Source organism: Leucopleurus acutus (assembly GCF_964270905.1).
Source record: "Leucopleurus acutus genome assembly, chromosome: 4".
Lineage (NCBI taxonomy): Eukaryota > Metazoa > Chordata > Mammalia > Artiodactyla > Delphinidae > Leucopleurus > Leucopleurus acutus.
The window spans coordinates 7,462,976-7,488,282 of record NC_139146.1 but is presented as its reverse complement, the minus strand read 5'-3'; positions in this window follow the sequence as shown (position 1 = coordinate 7,488,282).

Sequence of the window (25,307 nt, the reverse complement as noted above, 5' to 3'; positions counted from 1 at the left end):
AGTGCACACATACACACAAATTTCAAAATTACCTTTCCCAAACCCGAATTCATAAGAATAAATGAAAGTGAAAAGTGAAAATAAACGTGAACACACTAAAAATTATAAAGAAATACAAAACGTTGGGAAATTATTTTAATCCAGTATCTTCAGTTAAAAAAGTAATTACCATAAAATTATCACATTGGCATAATTAAGAAAATTGATAATACAGATTGTAGAATGGGTATAAGTGTTAGGCTTTTCATATACTGCTTTGGAGTGATAAACCGGCACAGATCTTTTGAAGATCATTTTGGTTAAGCATATGAAGTGCATTCAAAATGTGCAGAATTTTGTCATAGTATTGATGTTTACTAAGAACTTATTCACAGGAAATAATCATATGGACAAGTAACTAATAATGAAATTATGTTTATTGCAGTGTCATTTGTAATGCCATGAAATGGAAATTACATTAATGACTAATAATGATGTTTGTTGTAATAAATTTAGGTACATTTTAAAGCAATACTCTAAAATGATATAGCGTTCTTAAAATGGAAGAATGTTCATGATATTTCATAACATATTTTTGTGGTCTTACATGTCAGCCACATAACAGCATATAAATAGAAAGAAAACGTTTCCTGGTAGGTTCTGTACGGGCTTGGTTTATACTTTTTCCCTAGTGTAATTATTAAAAGCACTCCCCAAATTGTCCTATTTTACATGATAAATTTGGCCAACATACATATACATAAAAAATTCATAATAGTCACTTTACAATGGTAGTATTATGACTAATTATTTCTCTTTCAACCTGGCTGCGTTTTATCATTTCTCAACAGTGGAACTGTGATAGTATAAGTATGAGAAGAATAATACATTTGTTTTGCCGTTATAAACTATTTCTCTTGTTAAATGTTAATTCTCTGGTGCGACTTGTCAATTTTCCTTTCTTCTCTGTGAAGCACAGCCTTGCTTGACCCACATTAGACCAGCCTCCCAAGTTGCTAAACAGGTTGCATGCAATTTAACATAAGTCATTGGCTGGCAACAGGAAAACAAAGAAAACTTAAATTTGAAAAGCATTTTATTTTCCAAGTGCACAGTTGTTAGACATCTTCTTTCTTAATTATAAATTAAATCAAAAGAATGTGTACATGTGATTTAACATAAATTTAATCTCTCTTTTGGGAAGTATGTTGAGCAGCATGTATTATTCTCATGTAGGGAAAAAATAAAATTCTCCTGGCTTCTTCTCAGATTTCTTATTTGATTTATGTTTACCCTTGATCTGCGTACTGCTTTCCAGATATAGCCCATTTTCTCCATCTCTAATCTGGGTATTATAGAGCTGGCTTTCATAGATTCACATTTAATATTATGTTAGAAAATATTTACGTTACATTACAAAACATTACACATGTCAAAGAAATAATCAAATACAAAAGCAGGTGGTGGGAATAAATAAATACTCAGCCATTAAAAAAAAAGCATGAAATAATGCCATTTGCAGCAACATGGATGGATTTAGAGATTATCATACTAAGTGAAGTAAGTCAGACAGAGAAAGACAAATATTATATGATATCACTTACAAGTGGAATCTAAAAAAAATGTACAAATGAGCTTATTTACAAAACAAATAGACTCACAGACATAGAAAACAAACTTATGGTTACTAAAGGGGATAGCAGCAGAGTCGGGGGTGGGGGAGGTGATAAATTGGGCATTTGGAATTAACATATACACACAGATACATATAAAATAAACAACAAGGACCTACTGTGTAGCACAGGGAACTATATTCAATATCTTGTAATAACCTATAATGGAAAAGAATCTAAAAAATATATATATCTATATATAGATATAACTGAATCACTTTGCTGTACACCTGAAACTAGCACAACGTTATAAATTAACTATACCTCAACTAAAAAAGTGGTTAACATCCCACATGTCGCAGAGCGGCTAGGCCCGTGAGCCATGGCCGCTGAGCCTGCACGTCCAGAGCCTGTACTCCACAATGGGAGAGGCCATAACAGTGAGAGGCCTGCGTACCACAAAAAAAAAAAAAAAAAAAAAAAGTGGTTAAAAAAATAAAAGAATACATTTTGAATTTACATATTCCTTCCTTCATTCAAATGCATATTTTTGAGTGCCTAAATGTAGAAGACACTTTTTTTCTCCCCCTCTGGGATTCAAAAGATGCATGAGACATGCTACGCCAGTGAATGGCTCAAAATCTAATGGTGTACTTTAGATCTAAATATTGATACGTTATGTATATGTAGGATTGGTAGAAACTGTATGACTACAACTTAACATGTTGTAGTGAGGGGAAGTACTAGAAACAAAATAAACTTGTTAACATCTCATACCCTGTAAGATATGCAATCCAATTTAAAAAAAATAAAAGTTTGCCAAAGAGAAAATGTGTATAAATAAGTGGCCTCCATACCGCCTCAAAAAATGTTCCCTGGTATTGATAATTTTAAGGCCTGACATACATAATTTAGCAAAAGTCAGTGTTATCTGGTAATAAACACAATTTCTTGAAAGGTCTCTTGTTTTTCAGCCCTTCACATGTCATTGTACTGAGTTTTTAGGTGACTCTAAATCTACTTGTAAGTTTTGTGAGTTGTATGTGCAAAAGAAATTCATTGAGTTAAACATCTCAATTTAAATTTCCATGTAGAGTTACTAGAAGAAATTATCGTGAAACATTTTTCAAATTTAAAAATCCCCTAAGAGATGAATAAAAAATTGCTGATATAAAATCAATCTCTTTTCGGTTGGCTATGCTATAGTAACTGCTCCATGTTTTCCCATTGCCTTGACGTTGTTTCTATTATTTTATACAATGTGTTATTTTTTTAAATGAAGCACCAGCTGTTTATCAGGTCCTAGATAATACGTGTAATAATATACTATTTCACTTTGTTTTTCCTAATGAGTTTTCAGCTGAAATCCATCCAAACTTTCATGATAGCTACAATATATATTGTTCTTTCTAGCTCAACACAATATTGTATTTAATAGTCATATCATGTCTTGCAACTTTATGACATAAAAAATGCTTACACAGATTGTAAGCTATTTCCCTTTCATTATGCTGTTGTTGTTTTTTTTGTGTGTTTTTATCTTGGCTGCGTTGGGTCTTCATTGCTGCGCACGGGCTTTCTCTAGTTGCAGAGAGCGGGAGATATTCTTCCTTGTGGTGCACGGGCTTCTCTTTGCAGTGGCTTCTCTTGTTGCGCTTTACAAGCTCTAGGCATGCGGGCTTCAGTAGTTGTGGCGCATGGGCTTAGTTGCTCCACGGCAGATGGGATCTTTTCGGACCAGGACTCGAACCTGTGTCCCCTGCACTGGCAGGCAGATTCTTAACCACTGAGTCACCAGAGAAGTCCTACTGTTGTTGTTTTTAATGTAACTTTAAAAATAAACATTTAAATGTTGCAGTTAAGGGCTATCAATAAGGTTATATTAATTATATAAAAAATTTGTAGGTTTCAGTTGAAAGAAGAAACTTTAAAATTTAACTCTATATACTGTATCAATTCAGTAAAGTGATAATACTAATTTCTTTCATAAATGTTCTTCCGATTACTATTGTCGTATAGCAAAACATCCAGACATTTCTGGCATAAAATAATGGTTTTATTCCCATAAATTCTGTGAGTCTGGAATTTGGACAAGAAACCAATGAAATACCTGTTTCCTCCTTATTATGTTTGGTGCCTCAGCTGGGAGTATATGAAATCTGAAATCATCTGGAATCAGCTTCATTCACATGTTTAGTGCTCAGGTTAGAATAACACAAAGGTTTAACTGAGCTAAAATTCTCAACAAGACTACCTATGCAAGACTTGCTATGCTTCTTGGACCCCTCACAGGATGTTAGCCTCAAGGTAATCAAATGTCTTACATGGTAGCTGAGGGCTACAGCATAAATGTTACCACATATAAGGTGAGAGCTGCATGGCCTTTTATGACCTAGCCTTAGAAGTCATACAGTGTAATCTCTGTCATATCCTATTGCTTGAGACAGTTATAAGTCCATTCACACAGGACAGGAGACATAGACACTGCCTTTCAATAATAGGAGTGTCAACGTATTTAAAGACAATTTTTAACAATGCTAGAATTTCTAAATAGAATTGTTTTAGATATTGCAACCACATGCTTTGGAAAATTGTCAGAATTAGTAAAATACTTAAAACCGATATGATATCTCAGATCATAAAATTCAAACTCCCATATTTACATATGAGAAAGTTAATGACCAAAGGAGCAATATTACTCATCTTTGGATCAAAAAATAGATGATAGATAGATAGACAGGTATTGCAAAGACTGTAAACCAAATCTGATATTTTAAGAGCTATATCTTATTTGGATCTCACAGATGACATTCTTTTTTTTTTTTTTTTTTGGTGCAGTACGCGGGCCTCTCACTGTTGTGGCCTCTCCCGTTGCGGAGCACAGGCTCTGGACGCGCAGGCTCAGTGGCCATGGCTCACGGGCCCAGCCGCTCTGCGGCACGTGGGATCTTCCCGGATCGGGGCATGAACCCGTGTCCTCTGCATCGGCAGGCGGACTCTCAACCACTGCGCCACCAAGGAAGCCCAGATGACATTCTTAAAAACATTATTTCTAATAGTTGAGTTGACTGCAGTCAGGAGGCTGATTACATGGCACTACGGTGATGGCCTTCCTTCCAACAAGCCCATTTTATCACACAGCTTAGTCAGCCTCTCTGCAAAATAGATGATACCGAGGCACCCATCTATTATTCTATAAGATCTCTAATGTAGATGTTAGAAACTAAAGATACTCTAGCTCTTTATTTGGGCTGCCAGCAAAAGTGGAGTATTAAGGACTGGATATACGGTCCTGAAGAAATAACTATCTAAACCTGAAACAAAGACAAAATATACAAACAGTGACATTCAAGATCTGCGCAGGGTCTCCACTCAAATTTTCATCATAGTAGCGATCAGAACATGCCTGTGAGGAAACTATCTATGGCTGAGGAACCATCCAAAGCATTAGCAGAAAAGTATGTGGCACCACAGAGGGCCAGGAACAGTGCCTGTTCCTACCCACCACATTGGAAAATCTCGTAATCCAAGGGGGTCTGGGTAGAGTCCATAGATTCTTACCTTGGTCATAGCAAACAATCAGCCCTAGATTAAATGCTGTTGTTGTTTTGCCTAATGAATCCTTAAGAGCAAGACCTGAAATGTTCAAATTGTTTCCAAGTAGTTTAATTGCATATCAAGCCTTCAGAATATAGAAATACAAACATATCCAGCACAAACGTGGCCAAATATACAATGACTAGGACCCAGTAAAAAAATTACCAGGCACTTAAAGGCACAGGAAAATATAATCTATGATGAGGAGAAAAGTCAAGCAGTTAAAACTGACTAGGGTATTAGAATTAGCAGGCATGGGCATTAAAGCAAGTGTTAGATTGCATTCCATGTGTTTTAAAACTTAAGTGGAGCCATGTAAGATGTTAAAAAATATCCAAATGGAAATTCTTGACATGAAAACTATAATGCCTGAGGTGAAAAATACACTGAATGAGATAAAACCAGAGTCAGTGTTGCAGAAGAAAAGTTTAGTAAACTTGAAGTGAAAGCAATGAGCAGTATTTGTTATTGATTATTAATTATGTTTGTCTCACTTGTGAAATTAAAAATAGGAATATGTTTACAGGACCACTAGAAGAATTGAGTCTAGTTCCTGAAACATATGGAAGAAAGTTACAACAGATAAGGAAAACCTACATTACACTTACACACACCTACACACACACACACACAATATATATATATATATGTGTGTATATATACATATATATATAGTGTTAAGCCACTGCAATATTGTGGTTTATTAATTTCAAAAGTTACTAGTTTCCTAACATGGCGATAATATTCATAACATTCTTAGAAATTTTTCTAGAAACTTCATCTGAAATTGTGCAATTTGCTCTGCAAATTACAAAAATTAAATCAGGCAATTTATTTTATATTAAACTTATGATTTTGGATAACTAGTTCAAATATAAGAGCTACCAGAACCTATATTGGGTATGATGCATATTAGTGAAGGAAAGGTTTTAGTTTAATTCTGTATAGTTTTAAAATTCTTACTAACCAGAAATAAAGACAGATGCATGGCAGAACACTTACAAGGCACTAAAAGCACATAATTCTGGCATCAAACTGTGATCTTGCACAGGTAGTCTTTTTTAACCTCCCTGAACTCATTTTTTGATCTGGACAAAGGGGAGATAGTGTACATACATGTATAAATAAACAAGAAAGGGATTCTGTGCTAATAGCCATGTAGCTCAAATGCAACCACAGTCTTGAACGTTGAGAAGATGGTAACCAGTAATAACGTTCAGTTATTCATTCAATCTACTTGATTTGATTGTTTAAAGAGGGAAAACTAGGTATTAGGCACTGTGATGTTTTCTGAGAAGCAATAATCGGGGAGATCATCTCTGTCCCTAAATAGTTGTTTATCATTTGGAGCTAATTACAACACAGCGCATGTATGCAGAGGATGGAATGGGAGGGAGCATGGGCAAGTATTTCTCTCCTGGAATCAGAGTTCAGAGAAAAGATAACAACTTAACTTCGGTGTGAAGTAGTAGTAGGAGGAGGTTTTCTGAAATATTTTTAGCATAGGCAACTTAGGTCAAAGATATGAAATATGATCATATTGTGTTGAGGAACAGAAGATTGTTTAGTATAGCTAAAGCTTATGGATGAAATGGCAGTGGGAGCTAAGTATAGATCATAGTGGGCATTTGTGGTCACCTTTAGTCTAGGGGAAAATGTAGAGCTTTTCTTTGTAACCCATAATTCTGCTGTCCATGTATATCAATTAATCTTGTTGTGACATCTATACTTTTCACAAATTATATTGTCATCCACTAAAATCCAACGCCTTAGACTCTGGTGAAGGAAGAAATCTGCAGAGTAGTCCATACTCCCCACTTTATTGAAATACCATTAATGTACATATTATAGCTCTTAATATTAAGGAACAAAATAATCAACAAAATAGGTGTCCACATTTTCATAATCGGATATATTTATATAAAATAAAGTTGTGGCCAACCCATTTTTTAAGTTCCAAATAAATACAAATCATGAACAAGAAAAATTAGTATAAGGCTTCTCGGCTATTTCTCATCTTCCTTACATACACAGACATCCTAAGCATTTAACACCTTTTCTATGTCGACATTTTTCTCTTTAGGTGCACTTTATTCTTTTTAATAGATGGGTAAAATTTTATTCTATGGATACAGTGTAATCTGTTTAAATTTTTTTTGCTATTGTAAATGAGGGTACCATGAATTTCTTTATACACATATATGTGAACATCTATATAGAAATTTGAGTAGAATAAAATAGCTTAGAGTATTGATGGCAATATGTTGCATTTACTAGCACTTCCACTGGCCATTGGGACTTTTCTTGTCCCTATAAAACATGACTATGATTTCTTCAATCTTAATCAAGCCTCAAAAATATTTTGTTTGACCAGATGCATGAAAAGAAGAACAATAACATGAATATTTTTAGAAAGTTTGCCATAGTGGCTACTACTTCCTGTTTCTGTTCACCTGGACTCTAAGTCAACTTGTTATTGATGCCTTCTTTTGTGTCAAAGAAATCACTATTTATATATCAACTAAAAATAAAAGCCAATATTCTTTGAAATAACTTTTGTTACTAAATAATATTTCTTACTTCGAAGACTGGATCAGTAAAATAATGCTCAAAATTTGAGGTAGATATTCTTGGAAAATTAAAGCTCTAGCAAACTGTCACTAAAGGCTAGTAAAATGAAACTGCATCAACTTCCAAAAAGTTGAAGGTTTTTCTACAGTAAGTAAAATCAGCATAATACTCTCAATATTAGTGTTCAAGGTTCAATAACAAATGTCCTAAAATTTTATCTTTTATACAGTTTTAAAAGCACTAAGCACCCAATATGAACTCTTTTTTCTTCTAATTGCTTCTTTTCAACATTCCATAGAGTTACATAGAGGATACACTGATATCAATTATTAAAGTTCAGATAATTGTGTTCAATTTTTCATTATAATTATAATCTCAACATTTTAAAATTCCAAAGCTATAAATGGAAAGTTTAATTACCATGATATTTAAAATTGGACACATTGCTTCATCTCCCAACATGATTAATAATTTGTCAGATATTTGTCCTCTAATGCATCTATTTGCCTAAGCCCATAAAATTTAACATAAAATTTTAAAATAATGCTATATATTTTAAATAATTGCATAAGTGTTTATGGAAAAAAAACTAAGGTAATTTTTTTAAATTAATTATTTTTGGCTGCGTTGGGTCTTCGTTGCTGCGCGCAGGCTTTCTCTAGTTGCTGCGAGCAGGGGCTACTCTTTGTTGCAGTGCGTGGGCTTCTCATTGTGGTGGCTTCTTTTGTTGTGGAGCACGGGCTCTAGGTGCATGGTCTTCAGTAGTTGTGGCACGTGGGCTCAGTAGTTGTGGCTCGCGGGTTCTAGAGCACAGGCTCAGTAGTTGTGGCGCACGGGCTTAGTTGCTCCTCGGCATGTGGGATCTTCCTGGACCAGGGGTCGAACCTGTGTCCCCTGCATTGTCAGGCGGATTCTTAACCACTATAGCCACCAGGGAATTCCCTAAAATATTTAAAAAATAGTTTTGTAATGAATTTAATGGATGGAATTGTTTTCTAGACAATTTCATAGGTGTTCAAACAAGGCTATGTTTAAGAGCATCTTCATAATATAATATTTCCACAAGACAGCCTCAATACTCTTCAAAGTAGAAATGGAATTTTTTAAGTTAATAAACTTTACTAAGGACCAATTTTACACTTTAGGAATATTACAGAAAATTTGAAAACAGTAAAAGTAATATATTTAATATTTGACTAATATAGCTTATCTTACAAATATTCTATACCTTGACTTGATTTCTATCTTCCTGTTTTTTGATTGAGAAAAATTATACTTCCTGAAAGAAAAAACTTTTTTTCCCTAAGAACAAAAGCATCTGTTCTTGCAACACTTGGTGGGTTCTGCAGCTTAATTAGCAAAGTACTCAATTATATGCTTTACATAACTCTTCAGTAAGCTTGAAAGTATTTAAGGACAACATCCATGTATATTGAAACTATGAAACTGTAACTCCTTCCTCTACTATACATTGTACTGTGCTGGGGTAACGAGAAAATAACTAACAACTTGCTAACTTACATGTGTCTTCATTTTATTTTCCTTTTAGGGTACATAATAATATCTAAGGTGACAAAAGCTAATTGTCCATCACAGAAGATCATGTAAAATGAGTAAAATAAGGAACAAAGAAATTAAAAATAGGATAAACACTGAAGGTTCTAATGAAATAATAAAGTATCAGTATACATTTACTGTTTCCTAGAATGACTTAGAATTTTTACATAAATTTGTTCATTCATCCTTACAATATCCACATTAGATAGATATTATTGTTATTCCCATTTTACACATAAGCTACAGAAATGGTAAATGAGTATGCCAAGTTCTCACTATTAGTAAGTGGTGCAGCTGAGATTCTAATCCTGAGAATCTGACTGCAAAGCCAGGGAAGCTCAAATAGTAATGAATATCTTTTACTTAGCATGCACTTACTGCCTTTTGAATTTACTTTGAATTTAGATGATTAAAAATTTTACATACTTTTCTGAATGTTTAATCTACAAACTCATTCTGAAAAATGTTTCTGGAGGTAAATATGTGAAATACTATTTCTTTAAAATAAAAATTATTTTATAATCATTATCGAATATTGCATTTTAAAACGGAGCATTCAAACTTAAAGAGGTATCTTATATTCACTTTTATAAATGTTTATTTTTATACAATTTTTAAAGGTTACACTCCATTTAGTTATTACAGAATACTGGCTATATTCCCCATGTTGTACAGCACATCCTTGAGCCTCTCTTACACCCAATAGTTTGTACATCCCATTCCCCACCCCCTATATGCCCACCCCCACTGGTAACTCTGTATCTGTGAGTCTGCCTCCTTCTTATATTCACTGGCTCCTTGTATTTTTCAGATTCCACATATAAGTGAATCTTGTCTTCCTCTGACTTATTTCACTTGGCATAGTGCCGTCTTAAGTCCATCCATGTTGCTGCAAGTGGCAAAATTTCATTCTTATTTTGTGGCTGAGTAGTATTCCATTATATATATGTATATACATATATATTTATATATTATATATACCACCTCTTCTTCTCCACCCATCTGCTGATGGAGACTTAGGTTCTTCCACACTTTGGCGATTGTAAATAATGCTGCTAAAGAAAGATACATTGGGGTGCATGTATCTTTTCAAATTAGTGTTTTTGTTCCTTTCAGATACATACCCAGGAGTGGAATTGGTGAGTCATACGATAGTTCTATTTTTAGTTTTTCTGGAAACCTCCATACTGTTTTGTACAGTGTACAGTGGCTGCACCAATGTACATTCCCACTAATAGTGTAGGAGGGTTCCCTTTTCTCCACATCTTCACCAACATTTGTTATTCGTGTTTTGATTATAGCCATTCTGACAGGCAAGTGAAAGCTCATTGTGGTTTCGATCTGTATTTCCCTGACAATTAGCGATGTTGATTGAGCATCTTTTCATGTGCCTATTGCCATCTGCATCTCCTCTTTAGAAAAATGTCTCTTCAGTTCCTCTGCCTATTTCTTTAGTATTTAAAAAAAATTTTAATTTTATATTGGAGCATAGTTGAATTACAATGTTGCGTTAGTTTCAGGTGTGCAGCAAAGTGATTCAGTTATACATATACACATACCTATTCTTTTTCAAATTCTTTGCCCATATAGGTTATTATAGAGAATTGAGTAGAGTTCCCTGTGCTATATAGCAGGTCCTTGTTGATTATTTTATATATAGTGGTGTGTATACGTTAATACCAACCTTCTAATTTATCCCTCCCCCCTAACCTTTCCCCTTTGGTAACCATAAATTTGTTTTCTAAGTCTGTGAGTCTGTTTTGTAAATAAGTTCGTTTGTATCATTTTTTTTAGATTCCACATATAAGTGATTATCATATATTTGTCTTTGACTTAGTATGATAATCTCTAGGTCCATCCATTTTGCTGCAAATGGCATTACTTCATTTTTATGGCTAATATTCCATTGTGTGTGGGTGTGTATATATGTATATGTAAGTGTGTGTGTGTGTGTATGTATGTATATATATATATACACACACACAGCACATCTTCTTTACCCATTCATCTGTCAGTGGACATTTAGGTTGCTCCCATATCTTGGCTACTGTAAATAGTGCTGCAATGCACATTGGGGTGCATGTGTCTTCCTGAAGTACGGTTTTCTCAGGGTATTTGCCCAGAAGTGGGGTTGCTGGATCATACGGTAGCTCTGTTGGGTTTTTTTTTTTTTTTTTTTGTCTTTTGCGGTACGCAGGCCTCTCACTCTTGTGGCCTCTCCCGTTGCGGAGCACAGGCTCCGGACGCGCAGGCTCCGCAGCATGTGGGATCTTCCCGGACCGGGGCACAAACCCATGTCCCCTTCATCAGCAGGCGGACTCTCAACCACAGCGCCACCAGGGAAGCCCGTCTATTTTTACTTTTTTAGAGATCCTCCATACTGTTCTCCATAATGGCTGTAACAATTTACATTCCAAGCAACAGTGTAGGAGGATTCCCTTTTTTTCCACACTGTCTTCATAGTTTGTTTGTAGACTTTTTGGTGACGGCCATTCTGACTGGTGTGAGGTGATATTTATTGTAGTTTTGATTTGTATTTCTCTAATAATTAGCGACATTGAGCATATTTTCATGTGCTTTTTGGCCATCTGTATGTGTTCTTGGGAGAAATGTCTATTTAGATCTTCTGCCCATTGGGTTGTTTGTTTTTCTGAAATTAAGCTGCGTGACCTATTTGTATATTTTGGAGATAACTCTTGTCAGGTCGCATCATTTGTAATATTTTCTCCCATTCTGTAGGTTGTCTTTTCACTTTGCTTACTAAGCAGTCAAAAATTACTTAAATAATTGCCATGTAAATGGTAGAAAAGGGGGGTAAAATGTATAATCCCAGAACTAAGCCAAACTAAGTGGGAAAATAACTCAATATAAAAAAAAAATACTAACTGAACATTCACAGAGAAGCAAGTATCAAAAGCCAATAAATGCATAAAATATTCAAGCTCACAAGGAGCCCAAGAATGACTATCTGATAATGACATATTATCTACAGGATAATGACGCATCACTCTGCATCCATCAGAAATGCAGAAGTTAAAATGAGTTATAACATCTGTTGTTGTCAGGGACTGAAGGAGAAGGGAATGCTCTCAATGCTGTGGACAATGCAAAATGTTACAGCCATCTTGGATGCAATCTGGCAATCTGAAATTAAGAATACTAAGAATTAATACTTATTAAAAACCTTTGACTCAGAAAAGTAGTATGCAGGGACATTCACATAAGGATGTTTGCTCACAGCAGAGAACAAAGATAAATGTATAATCATGGGAAAATATTTAAATTAAAGTACCAGGCCACGGAATACCACGGAATGCCATGCATCCATTGTAAGCAATGATTGATAGAGATACTAGTTTACTTGGATAAATTTCCATTTTGTAAAAGAAAGTTGAGGTGTGCATATATATGTATGAGGTATCATTTTTGTAAAGCAAAAACAAAACATTAAGCCCTATATTCAGGTAAGTGAACATACTGTAATAGCATAAACATCAATAATATAAATGTTTTTTATATAATTACATGAGCTTAAATAAAATTGTATCATTCTAAAAATGAATTGCCAACTTGGACTACTTTGGGAGATATAATGATGTAAAAAGAAAGAAACTGAACTTAAAACTATGCATCTCATAAATTTATATAAAATTATGTATTGACATTTTTAATGGACTTTCAAAGTAAAATGAACAAAACCAATGAATATCTATTTAAAAGCCAGAGAGTTCTAAAAAAAAAAGCCAGAGTTCTAGAAACCCATCATCTACCCTTCTGATATGATTCCTGAACATTGAAGTACTGAGGGAAATACCAGAGAAGCAGAAAAATTTTACTAAGTTGATTAAAATCAAATTTCTTCAATTAATTTTGAGATCACTAGTTCTTTTTCCTGTTTCTGAATACGAGAGCTAAACTATTTTTAAAATTTGTAAACAGTATTATCTTTTTTCCCTTTCAAAAGATTACTTTTTCCTAATTATATCTAAACATGTTCACATTTGCCTTAAAATAGCCACTTACTGCAGCAGTTAACATGCAATAATTGTTTCTGCTAATAAGAGAGATTTGATTTAGATGTCTTTTACTAACATGCATCCAAACATTAAATCAAAAAATGAAGTGTAAATACAGGATCCCATCATATATGTTACAAAACACTTTGGGAAAATATCACTTTCATACTTGCATCAGTGTTTTGGATAATAATAGATGTTTGGCTCAAATCTACTTTTAGTTTCACAAGCTTTTTAAAAGAGAAGTCTTTTTATTCTTTAATTCTATACACTTGGATTAACAGAAGTTAGACCTAATGCATGCTAGCCTAATGAAAGAGAAATAATAAATCAAACCACATTTACTTCAGTTCCCTTGTTCACAGACTCACTCATTTGTGAAATCTAATGAAACCATTCTGGAATGAAAGGGAGAAAGACACAGAAACTGAAAGATTTGTGGGAAAATCTGAATTAATTTGAGACAGTAAAATAAAGAGTTTTAAGGAGGCTGATACTTCCTGTGAGAAAACATTGTTAACAACTAATTTTACTGAATTCAGTGCATATTATTTCACAAAATTGACTTGCTTGCCTGATCAATTTGATTGAATATGTTAAGCCATGCTTCATTGTTTTCAGAATTTAGAAACAGTTACCTTGGGTTACAATTACCCATAGAAAGTAGAATTATGTACATTATAGTTTATTAATTGACACAGCTTTTAATCATTCACCTGGAAACCTATAAAGAGTTCCAGATCAAATATTATTGTCATTTTAACCTACTGGAAATTTTCAGCAGCTGAAATATATGTGAAGGAAAAAAATAATCACAACCAGTTAATTACCTACTAATTTCAGGAATTCTTGGTCATTTGAATTTATCTGAGATTTTGAGTCTAATCCAGTTTTGTAGCACTACTAGAACAACAGTAACTTAGTTGCTTTTGTTATTTTATACACACACACACACACACACACACACAAAACCTTCAGTTCTGGTAAATACTGATAAATTAATTTAGCTCACTCCAAATCAGTAGTAAAATATGGTTTTGTATACATTTAAAACACACATACACTTAACAAACTAATATCAAATATGTAAGAATTTTGTTGAAAATCTATAACAAAACCATATAAAAATCCTCTAATTTTTCACGTTATCAGTGCTAAATTTGTGTAGGAATGCAGCAGAATGATGGTTTAGAAAATTCGGGAAACATGGGAGCCAGAAAACCATTCTTCTGGAAGTTAGATCCCTTTAAAACAAAATACGTAATACACAACTTGTTTTACACATTTTGGGTCCTGCTTAATCTTTAAAACAGGAGTTTATATCCATGCCTTTATATGACACTTCCTTTACTCACATAACAATGTACACATCTGGTACATATCTTCAAGTAAAAATAAAATGTATATAACAATTACTTTAGGAGCTTCATATGAATCCAAAATATGGTGATTTCACAATCATTTTAGCCATTCCCCTCTTCATGGACATTCAGATGGTTTCCAGGTTCCATTTGTTCCTACTAACACAGCTGAAATAAAAATCCTCACTTCTGTATTCTCCTTCCTGGACTTCACTTTTATAGAATAGGCAGCCAAAAAAAGTCTTGACCCTAAAAACACGGACATTTTTAAGTGTAATTGTGCTATGGCTAGCCTGCTTGCCTATATTATCAGGTAATTCCTGTTTTCAACGGTAATGAAAGTCACCTTCTCCAGGATCCCTTTAACATTAAATGTTATTTTCTATTTAATACTAATTATAAAAAGAGGCAACTTTGTTCCTTATATTTATCTCCATTAACCACTCTATTTACCTATGGTCTTTGAGCTACTCTTGAGCCCACTTTTTACAGGGAAACTTCAGTCTTTATTTCTCCAGCCCAACCTGCCACCCAGCTCCTAGGTGTTGTTAATCTTGTTTAATAATTTCAGCACAGGTTATTATCAGGTTTTCCCTTAAAGTAGCGACTCATGGCCCTGCATGTGTGTTTAAATACCCAAGCATGCTTTCATTGATCTCCTAAAATGAATGTTAGTGTCAAAAGTTATTTCTCCCTCTCTTCTGGTTTTGCTCATTGCCAGCTGGTCATTCATTTTCAACTATTTTCCTCTGATGAATATGCAAATATACTCTGTAAGAGAATTTCCTGTCCTAAATACTTTTCTTTTGCTCTAAAAGAAAAACTACATCTGTGTGAGTATGCTATTTTTGGATTGAGTATTTTTCTCTCTGTCCCATGATTTCTACCAGGTGGTACTACCGATTAAAAGCTGTTGCTAATCTGATACCTTTTCTTCCATAAGCAACTTGTAATTTACTGGAAGCTCTGGAATATTGTCTTTATGCTTGGAATTCAAGATATTCCCTATCTTGAATGTCTGGTAAAGGCATTTTAAAATGAGTCCTGCCTGGACATGATGAGATTTTTACATCTTTCTTTGGATCAGATATATTGTCCCCTTTGATTTATGTAATCATTTCTTCTATATCATCTATTCCTTTTTTCTAAAACACATATTAATTTTCATATTATATCCCTGGCAACTATCCTAAAACCCTGTTTCCATTTCATGCCTTTTCTGTTTTGTTCTGTGGGTTTTCAGCTATTAATTTCATATGATTTGCCAAGCCACTAACTTGGTGCTGAATACTGATGACCCAGTCTTCCAAATGCTTAAATCAGTTTTCAAAATGTTAATATCATGATTTTAATGACTTAATTGGTGCTCCTCGAGGGCTCATATTATCATGTTGTTTAGGTTGTTATCTGCCGACTCCAATGACTGTTTCAGCATGAGCAACTTAATCTCTGGGTCCCGTTTGTTATGCCTTCCTGTGGTTCCTTGTGCTCTTAAACATAGTGTGATTTTTCTTCCTTTCACACTCTTGGTGATCACATTAAGTTATTAGACTGGCTTGGACAAAGGGATATCACAAGAAGGCACAGCTTTTTCTACGCCTCTGACCAAGCAGGAGACAATCTCTTAACAGCCCACTGTCTCTCTGCGACCCGGCAGGTACAGATCTTCTTTAAGCATCTGTGTACTGAAGCACTGCTGGTTACTGGGAAATCCTGTTCTATTCCTCAACTCAGAACCAAGTCCTGTGTTTCAGGGCATCGAGATGAAGCCTTCTGCCTCAAATGCCCTCTCTAGTTTTGACATTTAAAATACTATCGTCTTATCCCAGAGAAGCTAGGAGATTAAAAAAAAAAAGGGGGGGATATGTTTTTTTTTCCCTCAAAACATCTCTTCCAGTAAAACTCTCTTCAAATAAAATAATGAAATATTATTTAGGAACATAATATATCCATAGGTATTACAATAAATAATACTTTAGTCTGTTTTTTTCAAAAATTCATGTGCAAACTCCTGTACTCAGAGGCTTTACATGTGCCCTTCTCATTTTGTTACCAGCACCAATCAGGGTGGGCGTGGAGACAGGAAGGAAGAAGGAATGCCAGTGGGGTATTTAGTCTTTATAATATTGCACTGAAATTTTAGCTCAGTAGTAATTCTAAGCAGCCCTTTTCTTCTGTGGAAGAAATGATGCAAGGTGGGAAGGGGCAAAAGGGTAAAAGAATCAGTTACTTGTTGGCAAGACACAGTGTGACTACCCCTCTCCTTTACTCTCGTATGAATGAATGCTACTTATGAAACATAACATTAGTGGAGCAATGCTGCTGACTACAGGGTAGATTCTAGAACTTTGTCAAAACAGGAGCTCATAACACATCGACCCCTCCTCTCACGTCTAATACATCACTCTCACGAGTAGGAGCATCGTTCAGGAAGCCTCCTGCAGGAAGCATTGGCTGGACACTATTGTTTGGCGGTCAGTCGGTTTCATGGGGTTACTCCATAACTCCCAAGGTTCTTATTCTTAGAAGTATAATGACAATAAGGTGAAGTGTTTAGAAAAAAGTTAAACTGACAGTGTAAAATAAATTCTATGAAGACTGTTAAGTAGGTTAACTATTGCTGCTGAAACAAATATGCCTGAAAATATGCACAAAAACATTCAGAGTTTCTTGCTCACACATGAGCCCAAGGAGGAGGCAGGAGGAGGGCTGTCTGTTGCTCAGTGCAGTCACTGAAGGGTCCTGGTGGTGGGCACGTCTGCCATCTTCAATACGTGGTTTCCAAACCTGCTCTGTGAGTTGTGTTCATTCCTGTCGGAAGAGGGAAGGGCACAGATGAACAGATATGGGGGGAAGTTCAAGAGGCCAGCCTGGAAGTGGCTCCCACCACTTCTTCTCAAGTTCCATTGACTGAAATGCAATCACATGGCCCGCCGGGAGGCTGGAGAACGCAGTCTAGCTCTAGGCCTAGAGAGAAGAGAAAGTTAAGTCTCTGCTTCATGGGCTTAAACTAAGCTAATTAATAAATACAGAAATATCAGTTTAACATGATGTACGTATGGTTGAACATTAAGGATGATCCATACTTATCTAGAAGCCAGGATGAAATCAGTTCAGTACTTTTATCTTCTCTACGCTTATAAACCACACTTCCAAAATGCTCTACGTACGCAGCCAGCTCATGGTAAATGGCACATTTTTTCTCTTGAGAGGAATGTTAGAGCTCATTCGAGCTTTTGGTGGAAGGAAAATATTGAGAAAAGCATGATATATTGGGGGAATGTCTAAATTTTTTCTTCTATTATTTTTTAGTAGCAGCACTTCTCTTTGATTTTGCTTGGTGAAATCTGCATTACCAATTTGCCACTGCGTGTCGGTTTTGTGGGAATGGCATCAGCAGACCTGCTCCAAAGCCATGCCCCAATTACATGTTTTCCTATGCACCAACCATGCTAATCAAACTATAGCCCTGGGCATTAAAGTCTCACATGGACTAATACAAGGACAGAATGTCATGAACAACTAATTCTAGTTAATTACAATGTCAGTGCCCTGAATAGGAAGCACTGAGTTCTGTGCTGAGATTGACAAGCTCACTTGGTTTTTTCCCACCCAAAGCCCAGTCCTTAGACTCCCTTTGATAGAGTGAGCAGTATCCCTCCCATTATATATTTGACTTTTTTTTTTTTGCGGTACGCGGGCCTCTCACTGTTGTGGCCTCTCCCGTTGCGGAGCAACAGGCTCCGGACGTGCAGGCTCAGCGGCCATGGCTCACGGGCACAGCCGCTCCGTGGCATGTGGGATCCTCCCGGACCGGGGCACGAACCCACGTCCCCTGCATCGGCAGGCGGACTCCCAACCACTGCGCCACCAGGGAAGCCCTTGACTTCTTTTTTATTGATTTTTGCTTAAATTAGATTCAGGATCTTTTGCTCCTTTCTCAGGAAACTAACTCAAACACCATGTAAACCTCCTTAGCTAGGCCATCCAGAGAAAAGATAAGACAGTAAACCCACATTTGCAGTTAAAAGGTGTACAATTGTAGCAACTGGGATTAACTGGTCTTTTCTGGCAAATACTTACTAAGTAAGTTAATAACTAGGATTGTGGGGATACACGTTCTTAGTGGTACCAGGTATCATCCAAGAAGGCAAAAGAAAAGAAAATGGTAAGATTCAGTAGGGAGGAAAACTTTGCCCATCTGTACAGGAACATGACACACTTCTCAGTGATGTGTAGCAGTGCTCCGGTACGTCTGTCAAACATCCATTCCACATAAGGTTTAAGAACTAAAAGTCATATTTTCAGGAATCAAAAGCCACCAGGTTCATGGCTTCAGCTTCTACCCAGAAGGAGAAATCATTAAGTGCTGTTGACTACCTGTTTGCTTACTCTATAGAAACATTAGTTTTATGACCTTGAGGGCATATTATAAAACTTAACTTTTCAGGCCAAGAGACCTCAGTTGATGATTAAAATTCACATGCTGCAGCTATTTTTATTTCTATGGCTTAAAAATATTTAATTGGCATGTACCCTGAGGCTTTTTGCAATGGGTTTATCTTTACAAAGAATTAATAATCAACATTAAAAGCAATATTTTAATTTCTAAGCAATTTAACTGTCCAACAAGTCTACTGTGGTTGTATTTTTGTCAGACAGTCTGAGAAAAGCAGATATAACAGATGAATATAATCAGCATTAACATAAAAGGGCCTAAGAAGAATGAATTAAATTCATTAAGCTGGCAATTTCAAAATTACCATTTTAAAGGAAAAACTGGATACTATGAATTTATTTTGTAATTAGCCTGTGAACTATTTGTTTTGAATATACGTTTATAGCAAAGGCCTACGGCTATTATATACGTATGTCAATCTCAGGTATGACAATGTTAACATGCTAAACTCAGAATCATCTATATAACACACATAACCATCAAACTACCATAAACTTTGATTCCACAGTCAACAACACTTAGCACCCAAGAAAAAAGTAAGGTTTTAGGTTTGCTGACCACATAATGAAGCTAGGAGCCTCACATATGGTATACCCATTCAAATTTGCATTATTGTCATTTCCATTCTGAAGGTAATACTACTAATTCAAAGACTGTCTCTTTTTCCCTCTTTCTACCTCTCTTCCTCTCACTCTCCCTCACCTTCTATCTTGCCCTCTATCTCTCTCTTCCACTCATCTGTGAAATCAGTCTAATTTGATGCTAACATTTGTAAATCTGCAATTCCAACATTTAGATTTTTCTTAACGCCTGATATAGTGTACATTCCTTTCAGTTAGCAATATTTGTGTATATGTATATATGGTGTTATATTGATATGAATATACTGATCTATCTTCTTCAGCAACAAACCAATAAAAAAACCCACAAGGAAATCTCAAATACTTTATGTTTGAGATATTTGAGATGCTATATTGATATGCTCACAGCTAAATTTAGTTCAGTGAATGGGTAGTTCAATCACAAATTGAAAGATGGGAAAAAACATACAAACTTAAAATAACAGAATCAGAAAAATAAAGATCTGAAGTCATCCTACTGTAACCCCTGGACGGAAAAACATCATGATAATCCTCTCGATAGTGAAGAATCCACTGATCTCTAACCAGGCTGTAATTTCAGGTTAGCTCAGCCTCTTTACCAAGACCCCTTTTTAAGAGAGATCTTGGGAAGGAAGCAGTTACATTCATGATCAGGGAAATGAACAGAACATCAAGGCCAGATATAGATTAAAAGATCATGATTTGGTAAGGCTTTGGTTTGGGTTATTAGCAAACAAACTCCAAAGACTGAATTAAGAAATAGAGGATTTTCAGGACTTGAAACTTCAAGCCTCTATTGGGAAGGGAAGAACAGATATTTAAGGTACTTTCCAGAAGTGTACTTGGGCCTTTGAGACACTTCAGGGTGGAGTATCTACAAGAAGTTTTCTCTTGCTAATATAGATTACTTTTCCTATAAACACATGGATGTATTATTTTGTTCCCACTTCCCACTAGGAAGAGGATGAGGAAAACAGGAAAAAAAACTGTATTACTAGTAATAAGATTACTTTTCCCCCCTCATCTATCAGATCCAAAGCATTTTGGGTTTTAAAAATATTTCCATTTTGAACTTTCTCTAACTTCCCTAAATAGTATTTTAAACTGAAAATTATTACTGCATTTCACTTCTAGAGCTAAGGTTGGTAACAGCCTCCTGCTATTGCGTGTTCCAGGGTAATTCACCATTCCTGCTGGTATCATTTTAAAGTTTCCATAGCTTTGTAAATAGTCCATCACTTTCGAGTGTTTCACCTGTTTCCTACTGGACTGATTCAGAATCCTTGATTTCCCTTTTTCTTTAAGCCCCACAGTGAAAGAATCAGCAAATGCTGACATTTCTACTTTCAAATTATATCCATAACCTTATCTTACCATATTCACTGCTAACCATTTTCCCGTGCTTCCCCTTTTATGCCATGGCATAGGGAGGTTGATACTACTTTTATCAACACTGAGGTAAAAGGACAAGGCTGTTCACAGCTGAAGTGATGGACCATTGGGGATAAGAGACATCTAGGTCCGTCAAACTGCCCTCAAGGGCTCAGAGGACTGATATCTCTGCATTTAACCTGGGAAACTCTGCTCTAGTCTAAGTCGTCATTTTCAATGCCTGAAGTATGGCAAGAGGCTTCTAGCTGCTCTCCTGGCCCCCACTACTTCCCTTGGTCAGAAGAGCTGGGGTTATCGTTTGAATCATGCCTCAATCTCCTTGTTGCAGACCTAAAACCCTCAAGTGGCTTTCCATTACAGGTGGAATAAAATCCAAACTGAAAGACCCATATAAGGCCTGTCTTCTGCTAACCCTCCCCAACTTCTCACCTGCAAAGTATTTACTAGACACCTGCTACATCCTTAGTTGTACCTCAGAAACCCCTTGGTTAATACTCTTTTTGGCCCATTTTCAGTTGTTCCTTTTCCTTAGAACACTCCCCTCAGAGCTTCACTACCTTGTATATCTCATATATTATTTAATTCAAGGATGCCTCCTTAGAAAACCCTTTTACAGTCCAACTGAATTAGATTCCTGTACCAGTCACTCTCTACTGTATCACTGATCTTTTTTCCTCATGGCTCATATCAACCAGTAAACTTATCCTATATATTTATTGATTGATTGATTTTTCTGGTCTCTAAGGGTAGAGATATTGTCATGAATTTACGGCTGGAAGAATAGCACCTGATTCATAGTAGGTGTTCAAAATTATATGGTGACGGTTGCTGTATGCCTTGACTCGAAAAGCTTAAATCTCCTTTAAGCCTCTTATTTCTTTCCATTGAATTGGAACTAATTGCGTTGCTAATCTATCATTGTGTGGACCTGAGGATTAATTGACATATTTATGTAAGAGAATTTGGTGTTCTACAAATATCTAGACCTACGCAAGTAACATGTTGCAGTGGTATGCTGGAGACAGCTCCAAGATTGCAACAGCTATTAAATTTTCAGAAATCTTGTGAGCTGGCCAACACCACACTGCCATCTTGAAAGCAGCCCCAGTAGAAGTAAGTACATCATGGAAATCAGAAACTACTACAAATCAGGGCCATTTTGCCCTCAAAGATCTGGTTGTTAAATATCTACCAGTACATCACTGAATTCCAATCTGCAATCATAAATATGCCTCTTTAATAGCAATACTACAAAGACTATATTATAAAGTAGTAAAAATTTTAAAGTAAGATTTATGGATTAGGAAACAAAATAATATTTATTAATAATACCTTTGAATCATATTTTATTTAAATTTGGATTTGTAATAACTAAATTATAATACACTTGCATCATCAAATCTGCTGTTTTAGGACATGTTCAAAAAAAGCAGCATTTTGGGCTTCCCTGGTGGCGCCGTGGTTGAGAGTCCGCCTGCCGATGCAGGGGACAGGGGTTCGTGCCCCGGTCCGGGAAGATCCCACATGCCGCGGAGCGGCTGGGCCTGTGAGCCATGGCCGCTGAGCCTGCGCGTCCGGAGCCTGTGCTCCGCAACGGGAGAGGCCACAACAGTGAGAGGCCCGTGTACCGCAAAAAAAAAAAAAAAGCATTTTGTGTTCAGACACAGTCATTTCAAAGAAATGAATTCTTTGAAATTTTATAAAATCTAAGATAGTATCTTTCTCACCAAGCCTTAAAATCTTAAGACAGTGATCTACTATTTCACTGGGCATTAGAATCAACAAGACGCTTTTGAAAATTTCAAAACCCGTAAGCCGCTGCCCATGACCAGTTAAATTTGAATTTTTGATGTTGGAACCCAGATATCAGTATCTTTTTAAGCTCCCTAAATGACTCCAATATGCAGATAAAGTTGATCCACTATCCTAAGGCATGAGAGGCTTTAAATGGGCAGCATGCCTAGTAGATATAGATTTGCTATGAATATAGATATAGATGGAATATTTCTGCTTAAACCTTATGCCAGTCAAGTTAAACTTTTGTAGATACATTATGTCATTATCTCCGAAATGTGTTTGGTTGAAATCCAAGGACGATAAATGAGCACTCTTCTTAGAAATGGTTTAATTTGGCAGACACCACCACTTCCATAAACAAACTGTTCAACAAAATCAATTCTTGGAATCATTATAACTTTAAGAATAGGAATTAGGGCTTCCCTGGTGGCGCAGTGGTTGAGAGTCCGCCTGCCGATGCGGGGGACATGGGTTTGTGCCCTGGTCCGGGAGGATCCCACATGCTGTGCACGGCCCACTGGGCCTGCATGTCCAGAGCCTGTGCTCCGCAACAGGAGAGGCCACAACAGTGAGAGGTCCGTGTACCGCCAAAAAAAAAAAAAAGAATAGGAATTAAAGAACTATGTGGCAGGTGTTACATGTAGCTGCAGTAAACATAATGGAAACATTTGTACATTTCATTATTAACAATATTATTTCTCCAAGTGCCTGTTCACAATTTTAAACATATACCATAGCAGACTGGCTTACCCATTCTCCTCTACTAGTGTCTAAACATATTCTCCTAAGAATGTACTGCCATTATCTATACAGGGAAATCTCTAATAGTGTCAGGTAAAATGGATAATGTCAATTGTTTTAATCAACAACGTGCCAAAATACCTCAGAAAAATATTTATGACCACTCCAAAATGTGTTTATCTGTAAAGATATATCTATCATTTTAACCTAGCTATCTAGCTACCCAGCTACCCATCTAGATTTAGGTAAACACATCTCAAGCTATAGAGTAGTTACTGCTGTTGTTTTCTTATATCTGAGACAGAATGAATGTGAAAGCAAAATAAAAACAACTGAAATAGGAAAAAAATTGTTTCAAGAAACTTACCACAAGTGCACTAGGGATAACAATGGAAATTCCTTCTGCATTATAGGAGCTTGGTGTATATCTTGAAATTTGTAAATGGGGCCAATGGAGACCTGTGAATTAAAGATTTAGCATCATTGCCAACTATTTGCTGCTCTGAAAGAGACAAAAGTTGAATAGACAGCATTTCTGTTTTATTCTTAGTCATTCCCTTTTTCCCCAACCAATACAATGTATTTTTTCCTTTTATGTGTGATACGGATTTAGAACAATGCTGCACTGTAAAATGTATACATTGTAAAATGCTCAAATATATAAAATTGAGCTTGCTTTCAATTAATTTCTTATGATAGATTAAACACTTGCTTTAAAAAGCAGTCCTTTTATTTGAATTACCATAGGTAATACTTAGAAATCCCTGTTTAAAGAAATATCTTAAGTTTCCTATAGAGTATACTTCTGTATTTTTTCTATGCATGATTTTTTTAAAATTTAAGGTACGCTCTTTAGAAATTTATTGGTTCCTCCCAAGATAAAAGTAAACCATAAAATTTAAGTGCTATGAAATGCCATTAAAATGTTTAAAGGATCAAAGTTGATGAATCATAAATAATTTCCAGCATATTCTGCATCATGAAAATACTGAAAATTGCAAGATTTAAAACCAGATAATCGTTATTTCAGAACATTGTGTAAAAGGGATAGGGAAAAAGTAGTGCACAGTCTTGACTCCTTTGTGAATCCACTTGCCAGGTTACCTGACACATAATCCAACCCTTTCTCAGACGCACAGTCACACTGAGCTTCTGCTGGGTGATACCATCTGAATGATTCACCAACAATTCAAATACAAGTCCAAAAGTAAACAAATTTCTATTCAAATATGCTGAACCTCCCATTTTCACATTCATGCAGAACAATACTACGATCTCGAAACTGATTCTTTACATGTGAGCGCTAGGTTCACCTTGAATGCTAGAATTAAAAATAAGTTTATTTTTATGAAAATATTTCATTAACCTTAATTATTTCTTCCAGAAATTAAATATAAATTTCAGGTTTATCTAGGTGATTTTGATTTAAATTTTGAAAGTCCTGAATTAATTATATCCATTTTCATTTAAATTTTAATATACAATTTTTGAATATTTGAAAAGAATGGTAATGTTTTCAGAAAACATTAGTAACTTTTAATATTTATGCTTAACTTACATACTTTATGAAACTATATTCAAATTCTGTAATCTGAAAATATCTTTAAAATATTTAGATGTGA